Below are 20,345 nucleotides of genomic sequence, written 5' to 3' on the forward strand. Positions count from 1 at the left end.
CAAGTAATCCCGTACATCACAACTACTGAGCCTGCGCTCTAGAGCCCGCCAGCCACAACAACTGAGGCCACACGCTGCAACTAATGAAGCCCGCGCACTCTAGGGCCTGTGTGCCGCAAATACGGAGCCCAGGTGCTGCAATTACTGAAGCCCGCATTCTTAGAGCCCACGCTCCGCAACAAGAGAAGCTACCACAATGAGAAGTCCGCACACCACAACAAAGAGTAGCCCCCACTTGCCACAACTAGGGAAAGCCTGCGCACAGCAAGAGAGACTCAACTCAGCCAAATATAAACAATAATAAAAAAATAAATAAAGGCATCATCACATAAACACAAATGAGGAAATATTTTTTTAAAAAAAAGTATAACGGGCGGGGCAGTGGTTAAGAATCCGCCTGCCAGTGCAGGGGACACGGATTTGAGCCCTGGTCCGGGAAGATCCCACATGCTGCAATGCAACTAAGCCCGTGAGCCACAACTACTGAGCCTGTGCTCCTGGAGCCTGTGCTACGCAACAAGAGGCGCCACGGCAGTGAGAGGCCCACGAACCATGATGAAGAGTGGCCCCTGCTCGCCGCAACTAGAGAAGGCCCTCGCACAGAAACGAAGACCCAACACAGCCAAAAATAAATAAAATATAAATAAAAATAAATACATTTAAAAGGAAAACCTATACATTTCCCTTTCTGCAAATGTAGGTTTCCGAGGCAAGAGTAGAGCCTCAGAAAGAATGTCTGCAAACAGAACAATCACTAGTTCACTAAGTACAAAATGTAGGATACTTTTGGAGAATCCCATCACAGCTAGATAATTGGTCCAGGACCAAAAGTAAATACTGGAAGAAAAATGAAATCAACAATGTACCACAGAGGTGGTAGGCACACTGGCCTGGACTAAGACATGTTCAGTCATAGATAATAAGGGTGGTGATTTTTAAGCATCATTCTCGTCCCACTGTGGACTTCCCTCTGCAGCAGTATAAGGATACCACCAGATCATCTTGAAATCAAGTCATGAAATGTACTTTTATATTTTTAAAAATCAATTCTTGTCCTTAAATTAACTTTTCTTATTAATTTAGTCATGGTGCTCTTTTACTTCTAAAACATTAAATCTTATTTGATTAGAGACAGACTTCAAAAAATAAAAATAAACTGTGATCAAATAGCAGGAACAAACAGTACTAACTAAAATTTCTTCAATCTAAACTGGAGATGATTTCTGTATCTCTGTCTTTTACCTTTGTCTCCATTAGGGGAAAAAAATATGTACCTCATAATTAACTTGGCTGGAATGAATCAGACTGCATTTGTAAAAGTTTCAGAAGACCAATGAGCTGTGCTAAACAGTACCACTATCCACCTGAGCAGAAATTACTATCCTTAAGTTTCTATACATAACAAACAAAACAAAAATTTAAACAAAAGAAGAACTACTAGAAACAAATTAGAGATTCATGTTTTTAAGTCAGAAATTTGCCTTTAGTCAGTAATTTGCCTCATACATTATGATTTTCCCTGTGGAAACCCAATTATTATCCTGAAAACAAGACCACTTTAGAAAGCAAATGCATTGTGACAAAAGAAAGAAAAGGCAGATTGATACATTATTAAAATAACTCACACGCCATACCCTGAGGAGTAAGGAAGCCATGGCAGAGCAGGCCCCCTTCTCCTCAATGGACAGCACAGCTGTGGGGAAGACACTGCAGCTAGCAGAAGCGTGTCACACTTCCTCAGGGAGGAAGCAAGTTACAGACAACTCTACAGAGGGCACCCAGAAACTGACGGCCACGCTCATTACCCAACGTCCAGGCCACCCACAGGCTGACTGCAGCCCAACTTTCCCACCATTCCCACACAGGCCCCAGGAACCGTCAGGCCTCTGAGGCTCTGCCAATGCCCTTCCCTCTACCCAAATATCCTTTCCCTCCTCTCTCCGGACCTCAATCCTGCCCAGCTCTAAATGAGCACTGCAAGGCCTATTTCCCTAAGAATGCCTCTCTCAAAACCAAAATTACTTCCTCGAGAATGATCTGCCTCTTACTCATGCATCATTATCTTGGATTAAATACTTCATGTAAGATGCCTTATCTGACCAACACAACTATTTTAGAAATAAGAGTCATGTTTTAGACCATCTATGACATGACATGACAACCATTCAGCTCACGAAAACCATTCAATAAATACTCTAATTGAATTGCCCAAAGAGTTGACCTAAAATAACCTAAATGCCAAGCATTCCAAGAACCGTCCTGAACCAAATTCACTTCTCATACGAATGCCAATGTCACAGACAGGGATGCTGTATTGTCCTTAAATGTACTTGCCTTTATCCAAAACTAGAATCTCTGATGAATCTATGGGACACACATGTAAAATATTCTGCAAAGTGAAAAAGCTTTATTTAGTGTACTCTGCTTAATGTTCAGCCAGACCTGCATTATTCTCTAAACCTTATACTATTACTTAGTATGCAAGAAGCATTAGAAGAGAGACTAAGTCTATTGAGAAGAATACTGGAAGCGAAGGTCATCAATCATTTTCTACTTTCAATAATCTCTTTCATAAAGAGGTAAATGCTCCTAAATTCCAGAATGAATGGAATTCAATACAGCAAAGTAAAATGCTTTAAATACATAAAATAAATATCTTGGTGGACCTTCCACCATCTGTTTTAGTAACTTAAATTATAAAAAACACCCTAAATTTAAGAAAAGTTATATCAACAGCTAAAATTGAGATTTTTTTCCATCTATTACTTTGATTTTCCTGACCCATTTTTGAGAATTGTCAGCATTCTGGATCAATAATGCCAAATTATTTGTTGAAGACAGTGAGATTCCTCCCAAGTCATCTAACATGCTCACTAATCAATAAAGATAAGAACAAACAAGAAAGCCATATTTATGAAGCAAGCAAATTATATTAAAAGACTGACTTTGAGAAAAGGTTGCTGCTTGCCAAGAAAATTTCATTATTATAAAACTTTTTCTGTCATTTGTATTACTTCATTTTCCCTTCCAGATTATCTGTGTAGCCTTGTAAACACATCATAATCCAAAGCAGTTGAGATTTACAAATAAAATGTAAATCAACACAATAGAGCCAACTGCATAATTAAAACAAAAGTGTACCGGGCTTCCCTGATGGAGCAGTGGTTGAGAGCCTGCCTGCCAATGCAGGGGACACGGGTTCGTGACTCGGTCCGGGAAGATCCCACATGCCGCGGAGTGGCTAGGCCCGTGAGCCATGGCCACTGAGCATGCGGGTTGGGAGCCTGTGCTCCGTAACGGGAGACTCCACAACAGGGAGAGGCCCACGTACTGAAAAAAAAAAAAAAAGCATTCCACCATCAACCCAAGCAGATTACAAAATAGCAAGCAGATTTTAAAATAATAGTCTACAAGCCTGCTTTTTTAAATATATAACTAAATGCATTGAATATCTTATATAAAAAGCCAAGAGACAGAGTTGAAACCGAATATTAAAAGTAAACATCTCTTTCCCCAAAACCCAAACTCCACTATGGTCATGAGGAGAACATCACACAAAGCCAAGTTGAAGGACAGTCTATGAAATATGTGAACCAGGACTCTTCAAAATTGTCATTAAGAAAAGGAAAGTCTGGGACTTTCCTGGTGGTGCACTAGTTAAGAATCCGTCTGCCAATGCAGGGGACACGGGTTCCAGCCCTGGTCCGGGAAGATCCCACGTGCCGCAGAGCAAGTAAGCCCGTACATCACAACTACTGAGCCTGCGCTCTAGAGCCCGCCAGCCACAACAACTGAGGCCACACGCTGCAACTAATGAAGCCCGCGCACTCTAGGGCCTGTGTGCCGCAAATACTGAGCCCAGGTGCTGCAATTACTGAAGCCCGCACTCTTAGAGCCCACGCTCCGCAACAAGAGAAGCCACCACAATGAGAAGTCCGCGCACCACAACAAAGAGTAGCCCCCACTTGCCACAACTAGGGAAACCCTGCGCGCAGCAACAGAGATTCAACTCAGCCAAATATAAACAATAATAGAAAAATAAATAAAGGCATCATCACATAAACACAAATGAGGAAATATTTTTTTTAAAAAAAGAATAACGGGCGGGGCAGTGGTTAAGAATCCGCCTGCCAGTGCAGGGGACTCGGATTTGAGCCCTGGTCCGGGAAGATCCCACATGCTGCAGTGCAACTAAGCCCGTGAGCCACAACTACTGAGCCTGCGCTTCTGGAGCCTGTGCTCCGCAACAAGAGGCGCCACGGCAGTGAGAGGCCCACGAACCACGATGAGGAGTGGCCCCTGCTCGCCGCAACTAGAGAAGGCCCTCGCACAGAAACGAAGACCCAACACAGCCAAAAATAAATAAAATATAAATAAAAATAAATACATTTAAAAGGAAAACCTATACATTTCCCTTTCTGCAAATGTAGGTTTTCGAGGCAAGAGTAGAGCCTCAGAAAGAATGTCTGCAAACAGAACAATCACTAGTTCACTAAGTACAAAATGTAGGATACTTTTGGAGAATCCCATCACAGCTAGATAATTGGTCCAGGACCAAAAGTAAATACTGGAAGAAAAATGAAATCAACAGTGTACCACAGAGGTGGTAGGCACACTGGCCTGGACTAAGACATGTTCAGTCATAGATAATAAGGGTGGTGATTTTTAAGCATCATTCTCGTCCCACTGTGGACTTCCTTCTGCAGCAGTACAAAGGATACCACCAGATCATCTTGAAATCAAGTCATGAAATGTACTTTTATATTTTTAAAAATCAATTCTTGTCCTTAAATTAACTTTTCTTATTAATTTAGTCATGGTGCTCTTTTACTACTAAAACATTAAATCTTATTTGATTAGAGACAGACTTCAAAAAATAAAAATAAACTGTGATCAAATAGCAGGAACAAACAGTACTAACTAAAATTTCTTCAATCTAAACTGGAGATGATTTCTGTATCTCTGTCTTTTACCTTTGTCTCCATTAGGGGAAAAAAATATGTACCTCATAATTAACTTGGCTGGAATGAATCAGACTGCATTTGTAAAAGTTTCGGAAGACCAATGAGCTGTGCTAAACAGTACCACTATCCACCTGAGCAGAAATTACTATCCTTAAGTTTCTATACATAACTAACACAACAAAAATTTAAACAAAAGAAGAACTACTAGAAACAAATTAGAGATTCATGTTTTTAAGTCAGTAATTTGCCTTTAGTCAGTAATTTGCCTCATACATTATGATTTTCCCCGTGGAAACCCAATTATTATCCTGAAAACAAGACCACTTTAGAAAGCAAATGCATTGTGACAAAAGAAAGAAAAGGCAGATTGATACATTATTAAAATAACTCACACGCCATACCCTGAGGAGTAAGGAAGCCATGGCAGAGCAGGCCCCCTTCTCCTCAATGGACAGCACAGCTGTGGGGAAGACACTGCAGCTAGCAGAAGCGTGCCACACTTCCTCAGGGAGGAAGCAAGTTACAGACAACTCTACAGAGGGCACCCATAAACTGACGGCCACGCTCATTACCCAACGTCCAGGCCACCCACAGGCTGACTGCAGCCCAACTTTCCCACCATTCCCACACAGGCCGCAGGAACCGTCAGGCCTCTGAGGCTCTGCCAATGCCCTTCCCTCTACCCAAATATCCTTTCCCTCCTCTCTCCGGAACTCAATCCTGCCGAGCTCTAAATGAGCACTGCAAGGCCTATTTCCCTAAGAATGCCTCTCTCAAAACCAAAATTACTTCCTCGAGAATGATCTGCCTCTTACTCATGCATCATTATCTTGGATTAATTACTTCATGTAAGATGCCTTATCTGACCAACACAACTATTTTAGAAATAAGAGTCATGTTTTAGACCATCTATGACATGACATGACAACCATTCAGCTCATGAAAACCATTCAATAAATACTCTAATTGAATTGCCCAAAGAGTTGACCTAAAATAACCTAAATGCCAAGCATTCCAAGAACCGTCCTGAACCAAATTCACTTCTCATTCGAATGCCAATGTCACAGACAGGGATGTTGTATTGTCCTTAAATGTACTTGCCTTTATCCAAAACTAGAATCTCTGATGAATCTATGGGACACACATGTAAAATATTCTGCAAAGTAAAAAAGCTTTATTTAGTGTACTGTGCTTAATATTCAGCCAGACCTGCATTTTTCTCTAAACCTTATACAATTACTTAGTATGCAAGAAGCATTAGAAGAGAGACTAAGTCTATTGAGAAAAATACTGGAAGCGAAGGTCATCAATCATTTTCTACTTTCAATAATCTCTTTCATAAAGAGGTAAATTCTCCTAAATTCCAGAATGAATGGAATTCAATACAGCAAAGTAAAATGCTTTAAATACATAAAATAAATATCTTGGTGGACCTTCCAACATCTGTTTTAGTAACTTAAATTATAAAAAACACCCTAAATTTAAGAAAAGTTATATCAACAGCTAAAATTGAGATTTTTTCCATCTATTACTTTGATTTTCCTGACCCATTTTTGAGAATTGTCAGCATTCTGGATCAATAATGCCAAATTATTTGTTGAAGACAGTGAGATTCCTCCCAAGTCATCTAACATGCTCACTAATCAATAAAGATAAGAACAAACAAGAACGGCATATTTATGAAGCAAGCAAATTATATTAAAAGACTGACTTTGAGAAAAGGTTGCTGCTTGCCAAGAAAATTTTATTATTATAAAACTTTTTCTGTCATTTGTATTACTTCATTTTCCCTTCCAGATTATCTGTGTTGCCTTGTAAACACATCATAATCCAAAGCAGTTGAGATTTACCAATAAAATGTAAATCAACACAATAGAGCCAACTGCATAATTAAAACAAAAGTGTACCGGGCTTCCCTGGTGGAGCAGTGGTTGAGAGCCTGCCTGCCAATGCAGGGGACACGGGTTTGTGACCTGGTCCGGGAAGATCCCACATGCCGCGGAGCGGCTAGGCCAGTGAGCCATGGCCACTGAGCATGCGGGTTGGGAGCCTGTGCTCCGTAACGGGAGGCTCCACAACAGGGAGAGGCCCACGTACTGAAAAAAAAAAATTCCACCATCAACCCAAGCAGATTACAAAATAGCAAGCAGATTTTAAAATAATAGCCTACAAGCCTGCATTTTTAAATATATAACTAAATGTATTGAATATCTTATATAAAAAGCCAAGAGACAGAGTTGAAACCGAATATTAAAAGTAAACATCTCCTTCCCCAAAACCCTAACTCCACTCCAGTCATGAGGAGAACATCACACAAAGCCAAGTTGAAGGACAGTCTATGAAATATGTGAACCAGGACTCTTCAAAATTGTCATTAAGAAAAGGAAAGTCTGGGACTTTCCTGGTGGTGCACTAGTTAAGAATCCGTCTGCCAATGCAGGGGACACGGGTTCCAGCCCTGGTCCGGGAAGATCCCACGTGCCGCAGAGCAAGTAATCCCGTACATCACAACTACTGAGCCTGCGCTCTAGAGCCCGCCAGCCACAACAACTGAGGCCACACGCTGCAACTAATGAAGCCCGCGCACTCTAGGGCCTGTGTGCCGCAAATACGGAGCCCAGGTGCTGCAATTACTGAAGCCCGCACTCTTAGAGCCCACGCTCCGCAACAAGAGAAGCTACCACAATGAGAAGTCCGCACACCACAACAAAGAGTAGCCCCCACTTGCCACAACTAGGGAAACCCTGCGCGCAGCAAGAGAGACTCAACTCAGCCAAATATAAACAATAATAAAAAAATAAATAAAGGCATCATCACATAAACACAAATGAGGAAATATTTTTTTAAAAAAAAGTATAACGGGCGGGGCAGTGGTTAAGATTCCGCCTGCCAGTGCAGGGGACACGGATTTGAGCCCTGGTCCGGGAAGATCCCACATGCTGCAATGCAACTAAGCCTGTGAGCCACAACTACTGAGCCTGTGCTCCTGGAGCCTGTGCTACGCAACAAGAGGCGCCACGGCAGTGAGAGGCCCACGAACCACGATGAGGAGTGGCCCCTGCTCGCCGCAACTAGAGAAGGCCCTCGCACAGAAACGAAGACCCAACACAGCCAAAAATAAATAAAATATAAATAAAAATAAATACATTTAAAAGGAAAACCTATACATTTCCCTTTCTGCAAATGTAGGTTTCCGAGGCAAGAGTAGAGCCTCAGAAAGAATGTCTGCAAACAGAACAATCACTAGTTCACTAAGTACAAAATGTAGGATACTTTTGGAGAATCCCATCACAGCTAGATAATTGGTCCAGGACCAAAAGTAAATACTGGAAGAAAAATGAAATCAACAATGTACCACAGAGGTGGTAGGCACACTGGCCTGGACTAAGACATGTTCAGTCATAGATAATAAGGGTGGTGATTTTTAAGCATCATTCTCGTCCCACTGTGGACTTCCCTCTGCAGCAGTATAAGGATACCACCAGATCATCTTGAAATCAAGTCATGAAATGTACTTTTATATTTTTAAAAATCAATTCTTGTCCTTAAATTAACTTTTCTTATTAATTTAGTCATGGTGCTCTTTTACTTCTAAAACATTAAATCTTATTTGATTAGAGACAGACTTCAAAAAATAAAAATAAACTGTGATCAAATAGCAGGAACAAACAGTAGTAACTAAAATTTCTTCAATCTAAACTGGAGATGATTTCTGTATCTCTGTCTTTTACCTTTGTCTCCATTAGGGGAAAAAAATATGTACCTCATAATTAACTTGGCTGGAATGAATCAGACTGCATTTGTAAAAGTTTCAGAAGACCAATGAGCTGTGCTAAACAGTACCACTATCCACCTGAGCAGAAATTACTATCCTTAAGTTTCTATACATAACTAACAAAACAAAAATTTAAACAAAAGAAGAACTACTAGAAACAAATTAGAGATTCATGTTTTTAAGTCAGAAATTTGCCTTTAGTCAGTAATTTGCCTCATACATTATGATTTTCCCTGTGGAAACCCAATTATTATCCTGAAAACAAGACCACTTTAGAAAGCAAATGCATTGTGACCAAAGAAAGAAAAGGCAGATTGATACATTATTAAAATAACTCACACGCCATACCCTGAGGAGTAAGGAAGCCATGGCAGAGCAGGCCCCCTTCTCCTCAATGGACAGCACAGCTGTGGGGAAGACACTGCAGCTAGCAGAAGCGTGTCACACTTCCTCAGGGAGGAAGCAAGTTACAGACAACTCTAAAGAGGGCACCCATAAACTGACGGCCACGTTCATTACCCAACGTCCAGGCCACCCACAGGCTGACTGCAGCCCAACTTTCCCACAATTCCCACACAGGCCCCAGGAACCGTCAGGCCTCTGAGGCTCTGCCAATGCCCTTCCCTCTACCCAAATATCCTTTCCCTCCTCTCTCCGGACCTCAATCCTGCCCAGCTCTAAATGAGCACTGCAAGGCCTATTTCCCTAAGAATGCCTCTCTCAAAACCAAAATTACTTCCTCGAGAATGATCTGCCTCTTATTCATGCATCATTATCTTGGATTAAATACTTCATGTAAGATGCCTTATCTGACCAACACAACTATTTTAGAAATAAGAGTCATGTTTTAGACCATCTATGACATGACATGACAACCATTCAGCTCACGAAAAACATTCAATAAATACTCTAATTGAATTGCCCAAAGAGTTGACCTAAAATAACCTAAATGCCAAGCATTCCAAGAACCGTCCTGAACCAAATTCACTTCTCATTCGAATGCCAATGTCACAGACAGGGATGCTGTACTGTCCTTAAATGTACTTGCCTTTATCCAAAACTAGAATGTCTGATGAATCTATGGGACACACATGTAAAATATTCTGCAAAGTAAAAAAGCTTTATTTAGTGTACTCTGCTTAATGTTCAGCCAGACCTGCATTATTCTCTAAACCTTATACAATTACTTAGTATGCAAGAAGCATTAGAAGAGAGACTAAGTCTATTGAGAAGAATACTGGAAGCGAAGGTCATCAATCATTTTCTACTTTCAATAATCTCTTTCATAAAGAGGTAAATGCTCCTAAATCCCAGAATGAATGGAATTCAATACAGCAAAGTAAAATGCTTTAAAACCATAAAATAAATATCTTGGTGGACCTTCCACCATCTGTTTTAGTAACTTAAATTATAAAAAACACCCTAAATTTAAGAAAAGTTATATCAACAGCTAAAATTGAGATTTTTTTCCATCTATTACTTTGATTTTCCTGACCCATTTTTGAGAATTGTCAGCATTCTGGATCAATAATGCCAAATTATTTGTTGAAGACAGTGAGATTCCTCCCAAGTCATCTAACATGCTCACTAATCAATAAAGATAAGAACAAACAAGAAAGCCATATTTATGAAGCAAGCATATTATATTAAAAGACTGACTTTGCGAAAAGGTTGCTGCTTGCCAAGAAAATTTTATTATTATAAAAGTTTTTCTGTCATTTGTATTACTTCATTTTCCCTTCCAGATTATCTGTGTAGCCTTGTAAACACATCATAATCCAACGCAGTTGAGATTTACCAATAAAATGTAAATCAACACAATAGAGCCAACTGCATAATTGAAACAAAAGTGTACCGGGCTTCCCTGGTGGAGCAGTGGTTGAGAGCCTGCCTGCCAATGCAGGGGACACGGGTTCGTGACTCGGTCCGGGAAGATCCCACATGCCGCGGAGCGGCTAGGCCCGTGAGCCATGGCCACTGAGCATGCGGGTTGGGAGCCTGTGCTCCGTAACGGGAGACTCCACAACAGGGAGAGGCCCACGTACTGAAAGAAAAAAAAAAGCATTCCACCATCAACCCAAGCAGATTACAAAATAGCAAGCAGATTTTAAAATAATAGTCTACAAGCCTGCTTTTTTAAATATATAACTAAATGCATTGAATATCTTATATAAAAAGCCAAGAGACAGAGTTGAAACCGAATATTAAAAGTAAACATCTCCTTCCCCAAAACCCTAACTCCACTCCGGTCATGAGGAGAACATCACACAAAGCCAAGTTGAAGGACAGTCTATGAAATATGTGAACCAGGACTCTTCAAAATTGTCATTAAGAAAAGGAAAGTCTGGGACTTTCCTGGTGGTGCACTAGTTAAGAATCCGTCTGCCAATGCAGGGGACACGGGTTCCAGCCCTGGTCCGGGAAGATCCCACGTGCCGCAGAGCAAGTAAGCCCGTACATCACAACTACTGAGCCTGCGCTCTAGAGCCCGCCAGCCACAACAACTGAGGCCACACGCTGCAACTAATGAAGCCCGCGCACTCTAGGGCCTGTGTGCCGCAAATACTGAGCCCAGGTGCTGCAATTACTGAAGCCCGCACTCTTAGAGCCCACGCTCCGCAACAAGAGAAGCCACCACAATGAGAAGTCCGCGCACCACAACAAAGAGTAGCCCCCACTTGCCACAACTAGGGAAACCCTGCGCGCAGCAACAGAGATTCAACTCAGCCAAATATAAACAATAATAAAAAAATAAATAAAGGCATCATCACATAAACACAAATGAAGAAATATTTTTTTTAAAAAAAGAATAACGGGCGGGGCAGTGGTTAAGAATCCGCCTGCCAGTGCAGGGGACACGGATTTGAGCCCTGGTCCGGGAAGATCCCACATGCTGCAGTGCAACTAAGCCCGTGAGCCACAACTACTGAGCCTGCGCTTCTGGAGCCTGTGCTCCGCAACAAGAGGCGCCACGGCAGTGAGAGGCCCACGAACCACGATGAGGAGTGGCCCCTGCTCGCCGCAACTAGAGAAGGCCCTCGCACAGAAACGAAGACCCAACACAGCCAAAAATAAATAAAATATAAATAAAAATAAATACATTTAAAAGGAAAACCTATACATTTCCCTTTCTGCAAATGTAGGTTTCCGAGGCAAGAGTAGAGCCTCAGAAAGAATGTCTGCAAACAGAACAATCACTAGTTCACTAAGTACAAAATGTAGGATACTTTTGGAGAATCCCATCACAGCTAGATAATTGGTCCAGGACCAAAAGTAAATACTGGAAGAAAAATGAAATCAACAATGTACCACAGAGGTGGTAGGCACACTGGCCTGGACTAAGACATGTTCAGTCATAGATAATAAGGGTGGTGATTTTTAAGCATCATTCTCGTCCCACTGTGGACTTCCCTCTGCAGCAGTATAAGGATACCACCAGATCATCTTGAAATCAAGTCATGAAATGTACTTTTATATTTTTAAAAATCAATTCTTGTCCTTAAATTAACTTTTCTTATTAATTTAGTCATGGTGCTCTTTTACTTCTAAAACATTAAATCTTATTTGATTAGAGACAGACTTCAAAAAATAAAAATAAACTGTGATCAAATAGCAGGAACAAACAGTAGTAACTAAAATTTCTTCAATCTAAACTGGAGATGATTTCTGTATCTCTGTCTTTTACCTTTGTCTCCATTAGGGGAAAAAAATATGTACCTCATAATTAACTTGGCTGGAATGAATCAGACTGCATTTGTAAAAGTTTCAGAAGACCAATGAGCTGTGCTAAACAGTACCACTATCCACCTGAGCAGAAATTACTATCCTTAAGTTTCTATACATAACTAACAAAACAAAAATTTAAACAAAAGAAGAACTACTAGAAACAAATTAGAGATTCATGTTTTTAAGTCAGAAATTTGCCTTTAGTCAGTAATTTGCCTCATACATTATGATTTTCCCTGTGGAAACCCAATTATTATCCTGAAAACAAGACCACTTTAGAAAGCAAATGCATTGTGACAAAAGAAAGAAAAGGCAGATTGATACATTAATAAAATAACTCACACGCCATACCCTGAGGAGTAAGGAAGCCATGGCAGAGCAGGCCCCCTTCTCCTCAATGGACAGCACAGCTGTGGGGAAGACACTGCAGCTAGCAGAAGCGTGTCACACTTCCTCAGGGAGGAAGCAAGTTACAGACAACTCTAAAGAGGGCACCCATAAACTGACGGCCACGTTCATTACCCAACGTCCAGGCCACCCACAGGCTGACTGCAGCCCAACTTTCCCACAATTCCCACACAGGCCCCAGGAACCGTCAGGCCTCTGAGGCTCTGCCAATGCCCTTCCCTCTACCCAAATATCCTTTCCCTCCTCTCTCCGGACCTCAATCCTGCCCAGCTCTAAATGAGCACTGCAAGGCCTATTTCCCTAAGAATGCCTCTCTCAAAACCAAAATTACTTCCTCGAGAATGATCTGCCTCTTATTCATGCATCATTATCTTGGATTAAATACTTCATGTAAGATGCCTTATCTGACCAACACAACTATTTTAGAAATAAGAGTCATGTTTTAGACCATCTATGACATGACATGACAACCATTCAGCTCACGAAAAACATTCAATAAATACTCTAATTGAATTGCCGAAAGAGTTGACCTAAAATAACCTAAATGCCAAGCATTCCAAGAACCGTCCTGAACCAAATTCACTTCTCATTCGAATGCCAATGTCACAGACAGGGATGCTGTATTGTCCTTAAATGTACTTGCCTTTATCCAAAACTAGAATGTCTGATGAATCTATGGGACACACATGTAAAATATTCTGCAAAGTAAAAAAGCTTTATTTAGTGTACTCTGCTTAATGTTCAGCCAGACCTGCATTATTCTCTAAACCTTATACAATTACTTAGTATGCAAGAAGCATTAGAAGAGAGACTAAGTCTATTGAGAAGAATACTGGAAGCGAAGGTCATCAATCATTTTCTACTTTCAATAATCTCTTTCATAAAGAGGTAAATGCTCCTAAATCCCAGAATGAATGGAATTCAATACAGCAAAGTAAAATGCTTTAAAACCATAAAATAAATATCTTGGTGGACCTTCCACCATCTGTTTTAGTAACTTAAATTATAAAAAACACCCTAAATTTAAGAAAAGTTATATCAACAGCTAAAATTGAGATTTTTTTCCATCTATTACTTTGATTTTCCTGACCCATTTTTGAGAATTGTCAGCATTCTGGATCAATAATGCCAAATTATTTGTTGAAGACAGTGAGATTCCTCCCAAGTCATCTAACATGCTCACTAATCAATAAAGATAAGAACAAACAAGAAAGCCATATTTATGTAGCAAGCATATTATATTAAAAGACTGACTTTGCGAAAAGGTTGCTGCTTGCCAAGAAAATTTTATTATTATAAAAGTTTTTCTGTCATTTGTATTACTTCATTTTCCCTTCCAGATTATCTGTGTAGCCTTGTAAACACATCATAATCCAACGCAGTTGAGATTTACCAATAAAATGTAAATCAACACAATAGAGCCAACTGCATAATTGAAACAAAAGTGTACCGGGCTTCCCTGGTGGAGCAGTGGTTGAGAGCCTGCCTGCCAATGCAGGGGACACGGGTTCGTGACTCGGTCCGGGAAGATCCCACATGCCGCGGAGCGGCTAGGCCCGTGAGCCATGGCCACTGAGCATGCGGGTTGGGAGCCTGTGCTCCGTAACGGGAGACTCCACAACAGGGAGAGGCCCACGTACTGAAAGAAAAAAAAAAGCATTCCACCATCAACCCAAGCAGATTACAAAATAGCAAGCAGATTTTAAAATAATAGTCTACAAGCCTGCTTTTTTAAATATATAACTAAATGCATTGAATATCTTATATAAAAAGCCAAGAGACAGAGTTGAAACCGAATATTAAAAGTAAACATCTCCTTCCCCAAAACCCTAACTCCACTCCGGTCATGAGGAGAACATCACACAAAGCCAAGTTGAAGGACAGTCTATGAAATATGTGAACCAGGACTCTTCAAAATTGTCATTAAGAAAAGGAAAGTCTGGGACTTTCCTGGTGGTGCACTAGTTAACAATCCGTCTGCCAATGCAGGGGACACGGGTTCCAGCCCTGGTCCGGGAAGATCCCACGTGCCGCAGAGCAAGTAAGCCCGTACATCACAACTACTGAGCCTGCGCTCTAGAGCCCGCCAGCCACAACAACTGAGGCCACACGCTGCAACTAATGAAGCCCGCGCACTCTAGGGCCTGTGTGCCGCAAATACTGAGCCCAGGTGCTGCAATTACTGAAGCCCGCACTCTTAGAGCCCACGCTCCGCAACAAGAGAAGCCACCACAATGAGAAGTCCGCGCACCACAACAAAGAGTAGCCCCCACTTGCAACAACTAGGGAAACCCTGCGCGCAGCAACAGAGATTCAACTCAGCCAAATATAAACAATAATAAAAAAATAAATAAAGGCATCATCACATAAACACAAATGAGGAAATATTTTTTTTAAAAAAAGAATAACGGGCGGGGCAGTGGTTAAGAATCCGCCTGCCAGTGCAGGGGACACGGATTTGAGCCCTGGTCCGGGAAGATCCCACATGCTGCAGTGCAACTAAGCCCGTGAGCCACAACTACTGAGCCTGCGCTTCTGGAGCCTGTGCTCCGCAACAAGAGGCGCCACGGCAGTGAGAGGCCCACGAACCACGATGAGGAGTGGCCCCTGCTCGCCGCAACTAGAGAAGGCCCTCGCACAGAAACGAAGATCCAACACAGCCAAAAATAAATAAAATATAAATAAAAATAAATACATTTAAAAGGAAAACCTATACATTTCCCTTTCTGCAAATGTAGGTTTTCGAGGCAAGAGTAGAGCCTCATAAAGAATGTCTGCAAACAGAACAATCACTAGTTCACTAAGTACAAAATGTAGGATACTTTTGGAGAATCCCATCACAGCTAGATAATTGGTCCAGGACCAAAAGTAAATACTGGAAGAAAAATGAAATCAACAGTGTACCACAGAGGTGGTAGGCACACTGGCCTGGACTAAGACATGTTCAGTCATAGATAATAAGGGTGGTGATTTTTAAGCATCATTCTCGTCCCACTGTGGACTTCCTTCTGCAGCAGTACAAAGGATACCACCAGATCATCTTGAAATCAAGTCATGAAATGTACTTTTATATTTTTAAAAATCAATTCTTGTCCTTAAATTAACTTTTCTTATTAATTTAGTCATGTTGCTCTTTTACTACTAAAACATTAAATCTTATTTGATTAGAGACAGACTTCAAAAAATAAAAATAAACTGTGATCAAATAGCAGGAACAAACAGTACTAACTAAAATTTCTTCAATCTAAACTGGAGATGATTTCTGTATCTTTGTCTTTTACCTTTGTCTCCATTAGGGGAAAAAAATATGTACCTCATAATTAATTTGGCTGGAATGAATCAGACTGCATTTGTAAAAGTTTCAGAAGACCAATGAGCTGTGCTAAACAGTACCACTATCCACCTGAGCAGAAATTACTATCCTTAAGTTTCTATACATAACTAACAAAACAAAAATTTAAACAAAAGAAGAACTACTAGAAACAAATTAGAGATTCATGTTTTTAAGTCAGAAATTTGCCTTTAGTCAGTAATTTGCCTCATACATTATGATTTTCCCCGTGGAAACCCAATTATTATCCTGAAAACAAGACCACTTTAGAAAGCAAATGCATTGTGACAAAAGAAAGAAAAGGCAGATTGATACATTATTAAAATAACTCACACGCCATACCCTGAGGAGTAAGGAAGCCATGGCAGAGCAGGCCCCCTTCTCCTCAATGGACAGCACAGCTGTGGGGAAGACACTGCAGCTAGCAGAAGCGTGCCACACTTCCTCAGGGAGGAAGCAAGTTACAGACAACTCTACAGAGGGCACCCATAAACTGACGGCCACGCTCATTACCCAACGTCCAGGCCACCCACAGGCTGACTGCAGCCCAACTTTCCCACCATTCCCACACAGGCCGCAGGAACCGTCAGGCCTCTGAGGCTCTGCCAATGCCCTTCCCTCTACCCAAATATCCTTTCCCTCCTCTCTCCGGAACTCAATCCTGCCGAGCTCTAAATGAGCACTGCAAGGCCTATTTCCCTAAGAATGCCTCTCTCAAAACCAAAATTACTTCCTCGAGAATGATCTGCCTCTTACTCATGCATCATTATCTTGGATTAATTACTTCATGTAAGATGCCTTATCTGACCAACACAACTATTTTAGAAATAAGAGTCATGTTTTAGACCATCTATGACATGACATGACAACCATTCAGCTCATGAAAACCATTCAATAAATACTCTAATTGAATTGCCCAAAGAGTTGACCTAAAATAACCTAAATGCCAAGCATTCCAAGAACCGTCCTGAACCAAATTCACTTCTCATTCGAATGCCAATGTCACAGACAGGGATGTTGTATTGTCCTTAAATGTACTTGCCTTTATCCAAAACTAGAATCTCTGATGAATCTATGGGACACACATGTAAAATATTCTGCAAAGTAAAAAAGCTTTATTTAGTGTACTGTGCTTAATATTCAGCCAGACCTGCATTTTTCTCTAAACCTTATACAATTACTTAGTATGCAAGAAGCATTAGAAGAGAGACTAAGTCTATTGAGAAAAATACTGGAAGCGAAGGTCATCAATCATTTTCTACTTTCAATAATCTCTTTCATAAAGAGGTAAATTCTCCTAAATTCCAGAATGAATGGAATTCAATACAGCAAAGTAAAATGCTTTAAATACATAAAATAAATATCTTGGTGGACCTTCCAACATCTGTTTTAGTAACTTAAATTATAAAAAACACCCTAAATTTAAGAAAAGTTATATCAACAGCTAAAATTGAGATTTTTTCCATCTATTACTTTGATTTTCCTGACCCATTTTGGAGAATTGTCAGCATTCTGGATCAATAATGCCAAATTATTTGTTGAAGACAGTGAGATTCCTCCCAAGTCATCTAACATGCTCACTAATCAATAAAGATAAGAACAAACAAGAACGGCATATTTATGAAGCAAGCAAATTATATTAAAAGACTGACTTTGAGAAAAGGTTGCTGCTTGCCAAGAAAATTTTATTATTATAAAACTTTTTCTGTCATTTGTATTACTTCATTTTCCCTTCCAGATTATCTGTGTTGCCTTGTAAACACATCATAATCCAAAGCAGTTGAGATTTACCAATAAAATGTAAATCAACACAATAGAGCCAACTGCATAATTAAAACAAAAGTGTACCGGGCTTCCCTGGTGGAGCAGTGGTTGAGAGCCTGCCTGCCAATGCAGGGGACACGGGTTTGTGACCTGGTCCGGGAAGATCCCACATGCCGCGGAGCGGCTAGGCCAGTGAGCCATGGCCACTGAGCATGCGGGTTGGGAGCCTGTGCTCCGTAACGGGAGACTCCACAACAGGGAGAGGCCCACGTACTGAAAAAAAAAAATTCCACCATCAACCCAAGCAGATTACAAAATAGCAAGCAGATTTTAAAATAATAGCCTACAAGCCTGCATTTTTAAATATATAACTAAATGTATTGAATATCTTATATAAAAAGCCAAGAGACAGAGTTGAAACCGAATATTAAAAGTAAACATCTCCTTCCCCAAAACCCTAACTCCACTCCAGTCATGAGGAGAACATCACACAAAGCCAAGTTGAAGGACAGTCTATGAAATATGTGAACCAGGACTCTTCAAAATTGTCATTAAGAAAAGGAAAGTCTGGGACTTTCCTGGTGGTGCACTAGTTAAGAATCCGTCTGCCAATGCAGGGGACACGGGTTCCAGCCCTGGTCCGGGAAGATCCCACGTGCCGCAGAGCAAGTAATCCCGTACATCACAACTACTGAGCCTGCGCTCTAGAGCCCGCCAGCCACAACAACTGAGGCCACACGCTGCAACTAATGAAGCCCGCGCACTCTAGGGCCTGTGTGCCGCAAATACGGAGCCCAGGTGCTGCAATTACTGAAGCCCGCACTCTTAGAGCCCACGCTCCGCAACAAGAGAAGCCACCACAATGAGAAGTCCGCGCACCACAACAAAGAGTAGCCCCCACTTGCCACAACTAGGGAAAGCCTGCGCGCAGCAACAAAGACTCAACTCAGCCAAATATAAACAATAATAAAAAAATAAATAAAGGCATCATCACATAAACACATATGAGGAAATATTTTTTTAAAAAAAAGAATAACGGGCGGGGCAGTGGTTAAGATTCCGCCTGCCAGTGCAGGGGACACGGATTTGAGCCCTGGTCCGGGAAGATCCCACATGCTGCAGTGCAACTAAGCCCGTGAGCCACAACTACTGAGCCTGTGCTTCTGGAGCCTGTGCTCCGCAACAAAAGGTGCCACGGCAGTGACAGGCCCACGAACCACGATGAGGAGTGGCCCCTGCTCGCCGCAACTAGAGAAGGCCCTCGCACAGAAACGAAGACCCAACACAGCCAAAAATAAATAAAATATAAATAAAAATAAATACATTTAAAAGGAAAACCTATACATTTCCCTTTCTGCAAATGTAGGTTTTCGAGGCAAGAGTAGAGCCTCAGAAAAAATGTCTGCAAACAGAACAATCACTAGTTCACTAAGTACAAAATGTAGGATTCTTTTGGAGAATCCCATCACAGCTAGATAATTGGTCCAGGACCAAAAGTAAATACTGGAAGAAAAATGAAATCAACAGTGTACCACAGAGGTGGTAGGCACACTGGCCTGGACTAAGACATGTTCAGTCATAGATAATAAGGGTGGTGATTTTTAAGCATCATTCTCGTCCCACTGTGGACTTCCCTCTGCAGCAGTATAAGGATACCACCAGATCATCTTGAAATCAAGTCATGAAATGTACTTTTATATTTTAAAAAATCAATTCTTGTCCTTAAATTAACTTTTCTTATTAATTTAGTCATGGTGCTCTTTTACTTCTAAAACATTAAATCTTATTTGATTAGAGACAGACTTCAAAAAAAAAAATAAACTGTGATCAAATAGCAGGAACAAACAGTAGTAACTAAAATTTCTTCAACCTAAACTGGAGATGATTTCTGTATCTCTGTCTTTTACATTTGTCTCCATTAGGGGAAAAAAATATGCACCTCATAATTAACTTGGCTGGAATGAATCAGACTGCATTTGTAAAAGTTTCAGAAGACCAATGAGCTGTGCTAAACAGTACCACTATCCACCTGAGCAGAAATTACTATCCTTAAGTTTCTATACATAACTAACAAAACAAAAATTTAAACAAAAGAAGAACTACTAGAAACACATTAGAGATTCATGTTTTTAAGTCAGAAATTTGCCTTTAGTCAGTAATTTGCCTCATACATTATGATTTTCCCTGTGGAAACCCAATTATTATCCTGAAAACAAGACCACTTTAGAAAGCAAATGCATTGTGACAAAAGAAAGAAAAGGCAGATTGATACATTATTAAAATAACTCACACGCCATACCCTGAGGAGTAAGGAAGCCATGGCAGAGCAGGCCCCCTTCTCCTCAATGGACAGCACAGCTGTGGGGAAGACACTGCA

Source organism: Mesoplodon bidens, assembly GCF_964165515.1.
Source record: "Mesoplodon bidens genome assembly, contig: HAP1_SCAFFOLD_195, whole genome shotgun sequence".
NCBI lineage: Eukaryota > Metazoa > Chordata > Mammalia > Artiodactyla > Ziphiidae > Mesoplodon > Mesoplodon bidens.